This window comes from Rhinopithecus bieti, unplaced genomic scaffold (genome assembly GCF_001698545.2).
Source record: "Rhinopithecus bieti isolate Rb0 unplaced genomic scaffold, ASM169854v2 scaffold_4981, whole genome shotgun sequence".
Classification (NCBI taxonomy): Eukaryota; Metazoa; Chordata; class Mammalia; order Primates; family Cercopithecidae; genus Rhinopithecus; species Rhinopithecus bieti.
This window is the reverse complement of record NW_016805130.1, coordinates 2,134,435-2,140,861: the sequence shown is the minus strand read 5'-3', so window position 1 is coordinate 2,140,861 and position 6,427 is coordinate 2,134,435. Positions and strand designations below refer to the sequence as shown.

Sequence of the window (6,427 nt, the reverse complement as noted above, 5' to 3'; positions counted from 1 at the left end):
CATTTATTGTATTCATGCCTTTGGGCCATCTATAAACCTTTTAAAATTTTCTCCTAACTTTATATTAATGGAAAAATATACTAAAAAAAAGGAGGACCAACAGTCTTGTGTATTTTGCCTCTCATACCTACCAAATCATAATTACCAAAATGTCCAAGGCCATTTGTATCTATTATTTGTATCCTTTATTAGAGACATTCCATTTTACATTTTTTGTTGATATATTCATATATTTATAGTCCAAATATTGAGGAAATGAACTAATGCATGTGATTTAGTATCACTATTTTGTGGTTAGCTTTTTAATTTTAGTATTTTATTTGTCTATTTTTAATTTAATAGCTATTGCATTCTGTCAGTTAACAAAGCCTGAATTAAATAGCTATCACATTCTGTCAATTAACAAAGCCTGAATTGAGTCTGGCTCTGGGTCTTACAGCAGGTAACTTGTTTCTTCCATTAGTTTTCCAGCTGACTTCGGAAAAGTCCTTGCACATGCCCAGACCCCAATTTTGTCATCTGTAAATATGAAGATACCGAATTAGGTTATTCTTAAACTCCTATTCAGTTTCTATACTTTTAAACAGTTATTGAATAAAATACTAATCATATAAAAGGATACAAAAAAAACTGAATTCTTATCTGAAACAGATTAAAATTTACTTGGCAAAAATAAATTCATATAAAGAAGTAGCTGGTCAGTTAACTATTAGAAGAAGTCACAAGAAGGAGAAGGGAGTAGAGGCTGTAGGGGTTAGGGAAACTCAGAGGAAACAGAACACAGTGTAAATCTAAAGAATCTGAAGTTGATGGAAAAACCCAAGCAAGACTTCATAAGATCATTATTGCTTTTTCAGCTCCCAGAAAGTTTTATAATGATAATTTGCACTAGGTTTGTTTTGGTGTTTTGTGTACTTGTATGTCTGTGATTTGAATTTGTCTTTCAAACTTACAGCTCTCCAACTCATATAAATTAGTATCTACCTTCTGGAAAATTACATGCAAAAAGTTAATAGTTTATTAAAGAAAAAGAATTAGAATCTGGTTCTTGTTAAAGTATTATAGTCAAAACTTTTAGCATGCCAAGTGATCTCTCAACTTCTATTTGTAATAAATCCCTCTTCCTTACTCAAAGTGATAGGCATATACTTAAGCAAAGTCAATTAGATTCTCTATCTTGATAATTTGTATCTCAACACCCAGGGTGGGTGATTGTTATTGAGTCAGCTGAATGCAGCAGCATTCTATAGAAAAAGCCCATGACTGAACAAGTTTTGGCAGCTCTGATTCCTAGAGATTTGATGGTTGCTGTTGCCTTGGAAGCCTATTCAGCATTTCCTTTGATGCAATGAGTTACTTTAATTTCATTTTTTAAAACAAAATTTATTCTCATATAAGTAAATTGACTATGGATATTGGTTGAATGAATGGAAGTACAAGCTGTGTTGTAAGAAAAATATATGTCAACAGAGGTCGCGAGCCTCAGTGTGTGTTTGTTAGGCGTTGTATCAATGTTCACTACCCCAAGCTTAGTGGCTTAAAAACATTTATTACTTTTCACCATTCTGTGAGTTGCTGGGGAGTTCTTTTGGTTTGCACTATCTGTGCAAGTTGGTTGGTTTAGGATGGTCTCACTCACATGCCTGGTGGTTGCCAGGCTGGATCTTACTGGTATCTCATCACATGGCAGCCTCAGCATTCAAGCACTTTTCTAGTTGTTGCTTGCATCACATTTATTTTTATCTCATAATATTTACCTTAATCTCACTAGCAAAGCAAATCACTTGGACAAATCCAGAATCAATGTGGGAGGACACTACTCAAAGCTCTGAATATGGGAAGTGTGAACAAATTGAGAGGACATTACTGTAGAAATTTACCAGGTGCTTGGAAATATGAGTAGAGATGGCTTTTAGCCTCCTCTACCTTTCTAGCTCCTTAAAATGCAAAACAAACAAAACCCTGAAATTCTTTTGTTTTTTTAAACTAGTTCATTTTATTTTTTCCTCTTTCTCTGGGAGATTTACAAATATCAAAGAAAGCCCGTTAAAAAAAAAAAAAAAAAAAAAAACCCCTTTCTTGGGGACTAATGTTTCCCTTCATGGCCCCTTGAGAGTCAGACAAGTGTCAATCAACGTTTCAAAATGGTAATTATAATGTAGGAAAAAAGTGATAGACTTTAAAAGGTATCATCTATTCTATGTTAGATTTTGGGAATAAAACAGTGGATGAAAAAAAGCTTTTGCCTTCAAGGAACCTAATCTTTTAATAATACAACATGATGTAATTGTAACAGAGATAAACACTGTGAACACTCAGCCCAGTCAGGGAAGGTTTCCTGGAGAAAGTGACTTTTAAGGTAAGTCCTGGAGTTAGATGAAGGATAGGGTTGGGCATGGTAAATGTTCTAAACCGAAGGGGCTCTTTGTGCAAAGAACACAGTGAAGGACACCATGGCTTGTTTGTAGAAACAGATTAAGGAATTTACAGTCTATGCACCAAAATATTATAGTGCTCTCTCACTTGAAATTCAAAATAAAAATAATGCTAACTATAAAATTACATGTAGGGAAGTCTTTCTGATTTTTCCCATGTTCTCATCATTTAAAAAATAATAAATACTCTAAAAATATATTCATGCCCCTGTGTTGATGATTTATTCAGCATATACCAGTTTGTCTATTGCATAATGCAGTACTATTCTGGGAACTGCAGAAACATGGTATTACACCATTGTAGAATGTAAAAAGTGGAGAATGGGAGAAACTGAAGAGCTAGGCAGGTGTCAATTAATGAAAGATATAAGAAAGCATGTGGTTAAGGATGTGGTGTTGATTACTGACCTGAGTTCAACCTCTGCCATTGATTCATTCTATACACTTGAGCAACTTGAAGCTTAATTTCCTCAGCTGTAAACTGGGAATGCTAAATTGTGAGAATAAATAAATGTAAAGCATTTAGAACAGTGCTTAATACCATAAAACACAGTTAATTTCAATTAAGTATTATAATTAATAAATTTGTACTTTAGCCTGGGATATGGGAAGCCAATAAAGGTTTACATGTTTAGAGGAGGCTTTAATGGGTTTCCTTGGCTGAAGTGTATCATCTGGGTTGAATGACAATGAGTAGTATGCCTAGGAGGAAGACTCAATAGATATTAATTGGGATATTAATTGGATAGTGGTAAAAGAAGAAAGATGATACCTAGATTTTTGACTTGAGCAATTAGATGATGGTGGCTTTCTATGAGTGACATATCACAGGAAAGGGGCAAAACTGGTTAGTGAAGATAATGAGTTTAGTTTTGGAGACTGATTTGAAATGCCTAGAAGACATCCAAGTAATGACCTTTGGGAAACATCGGCATGGATATAGGAGTTTAACTAGTAAAAATAGGTAAGATGGGTTGGGGATCATGTTTAGATTGAAAAAAGGACCAACAGGAATTCCAAGGCACATCCATATGAAGTGTGGTTGAAGTCCAAGAAGGATACTTTAGAGGGTTCAGAAAATCAGGGGAAAAAAACCTAAGATTGTGATACAGTAAAATAGTGGGGAAAAGCGTTTCAAGAAAAAAACGTGAACAATGTTGTCAAATGTTGTATTTGGTCAAATAACACAGGACTAAATGTGGACATTACATTTAGTCAATGTCAGTGAAAAGCAAATCACTGATAACCTTGGCAAGAAGTGTTTTGGTAAAATGATGGAGACAGAACTAGTTCATACTGAACTGGAGTGATGGGAGGAGAGGAAGCTGAGACAGTAAGTACAAACAACTCTTGTTTGCCTGTAAAGAGAAAAGAATGGTCGCTGAAAGCAGATCTTCAATTGATAGAGCTGAATAGTTGTTTTTTTAATGATAGACACATGTCTATTATTTTGAAAATATCAACACCATTAAACACTCTAGTTTAAACTTACTCTAGTTTAAACACATGGACCATTACAATATTGTCTTAATTGTTTCCTTCTTCTACCACCCCCATTGTATCTTTCTTGGCTACCCCTCCCTCAGCCCCATACACACTCCATACAAATCTAATTATAGCCTTCCCTTACTCATCTAAGCCAGTTGTAGAAGGCTTTTCCTTCTTGAACTAGAACGGGTATACCTCTTAATATTCTCTGGTGATAGAGATCAGAGAAGCTATGGGGCCTCACACTGCTGGTAAGTGTTCATCTCTTTCCAGTAATTCATCTGCTGGTGTTTATTATTACTTAATAGTTCACAAAAGGAAGGGTGGTGGCCCCCACTTTGCTCTCAGTATTGACTGGTCCCCCTGCAGGTACTCTTCCCTCCCTGGGTCCTACCACACCTAAGCTTCCCAAACTGAACAAATGCCAATGGTGTTTTCAGTAGTAGTTTCATAGATGCATTCTAAAACATACCAAAGCAGTACAGAGTAAGAGGACTAAGAGTTACTCTATTAATACACTGAGCTCCTTATTCCTCTCCTTTATTTCACATGAGAGGATAAAGTTCTTACATTTTAGGAAGGCACTGTCCAACAAAAATATGTGAGCTGCATATGTAATTTTGTTTTCTAGAGGCCACGCTTTTAAATAAAAAATAGTAATAAAAAGGTGAGGGCCAGGTGCGGTCACTCACACCTGTAATCCTAGCACTTTGAGAGGCCGAGGCAGGCAGATCACTTGAGGACAAGAGTTCAAAACCAGCCTGGCCAACATGATGAAACCCCGTGTCTACGAATAATACAAAAAAACTAGATAGGCGTGGTGGCAGCTGCCTGTAATCCCAGCTACTCAGGTGGCTGAGGCAGGAGAATCACTTGCACCTGGGAGGCAGAGGTTGCAGGGAGCAGAGATCGCGCCACTGCACTCCAGCCTGGGCAACAGAGTGAGACTCCATCTCAAAAAAAACAAACAAACAGTGAAATTAACTTTATTAATATACTTTATTTAACATATTAATAGGCCAATATATCCAAAATATTATTCTTTCAATGTGCAAGTAATGTAAAAATTGAGATATTTTACTTTTTTGTTGTTGAGGAACAACACGTGAAAAACATTGTTCACATTTTTTCTAAGGCTTTGAAATTTGGTGCACATTTTATGCTTACTTCACATCACAATTCCAAATAGTCACAAGAACTCAACAGCCACACATTGGTAGTGGCTATGGTATGTGGCAGTGTAGTTTGTTCTACCCCCTATGTTTACTATTCATTTACTATGAAAACACATGATGAATGTTGCTTCCACAGCCAGGAATTGGTCCAGCTGATGTTGTTAAGGGAGTCAACTCTTTCTTCTGGGAAGGAAGGATCAAATCCTGTCTGAGCTCTGGCAGTTACATGAAATGCAGGCTGTGAGCTCATTCCTAAATTCTGGTTCACCCTGTATGGTAGATTATATTATAAACTCATTTATGTTTGCTGCTCCTCCTTGCTCCAGTCTATTTTGAATCAGGCTTGGTCACATGACTTGCTCTGGCCGATGAAATGTGGAGAGAAGTGAGCAGAAATTGTAGGAGACAAAACGTGGTTTGCCATAATCTCTTTTGTGTCCACCATTATGACTGACAATGTCCCAAACAGACAGAGGCTGCTCCATCAGCCTGGGACCTGGGGGGAGGACCACGTGGAGTAGAGGTGTAGCTAACCTGTAATGGACATGCAGGGTGTGAGAGGAATGAACCCTTGTTGTTGTTCATTACTGCAGCCAAACCTAGCCTCTTCCTAACTTATGTACTATTGTTTGTGGGTGATGCAGACTGTTTTTTCTCTTTGTTGTCTGGAGAATGGGACAGTGCAGCTTCAAAGCTTTCGACAGTGTCTCCTAAGGGCATTTCATTATGCCTGATGTTTGTTATTGCAATGTTATTGGTTGTTTTCCTGGCTTAGGTTTTGACCCCCAATAAAAATGGCCTCAAATTTCAAAAGCCCTAATTAAGGTTCTACATCATTACCTTTTTCAGTTTTGTCCTAAGGCTACTAAGGAACTAAGAACAATATGCAAAGGTGAATTTTCTTCAAAAGATTATCTGTGCCTTCCCGCACTTCAATTAGTAAGCAAATAAGATTTTTTTTCTGATTTTTTACCCCTGATTTTGGCTTTGGGAAAAGCCAAGGGCAGAGATACCTCTACAATAAATATTTGTTGAAAAAAAAAGGAATGAAATGAAATGATATGATAGTAGCTTTCTAGGTGGGATCATATGCATATAAACATGTGCATATCTACTTATGAAATCTATGGTGAAAGTTTGTGAATCTGCTTTCTCTTGAAGTGGTTAAGTATTTATTCTTATAATATGCATTTATTCTTATAAATGCATTTATTCTTATAATATGGATTTATAATATGAATTATATTATAATTCATATTATAATAATATTATAATTCTTATAATATGGATATATAAAATGCATTTATTCTTATAATTTTCTTATAAATG

At 36.0% G+C, this 6,427-nt stretch overlaps 1 long non-coding RNA gene across 3 annotated transcripts in view; it reads right to left on the bottom strand.

Moving 5' to 3' along the window:
• Positions 1-206: 206 nt before the first annotated feature.
• Positions 207-6,427, bottom strand: part of LOC108529125 (uncharacterized) — a 13,265-nt gene continuing 7,044 nt past the window's right edge. For 2 of the 3 annotated variants that reach the window (XR_001885410.1, XR_001885412.1), the window contains exons 2-3: positions 2,844-2,925; positions 207-519 (exon numbers count right to left, since the gene is read on the bottom strand). This is a non-coding gene — a long non-coding RNA (uncharacterized LOC108529125). Of the gene's footprint in view, positions 520-2,843; positions 2,926-4,118; positions 4,593-6,427 lie in introns of those variants that run through there. The other variant, XR_001885411.1, reaches the window with a different exon arrangement.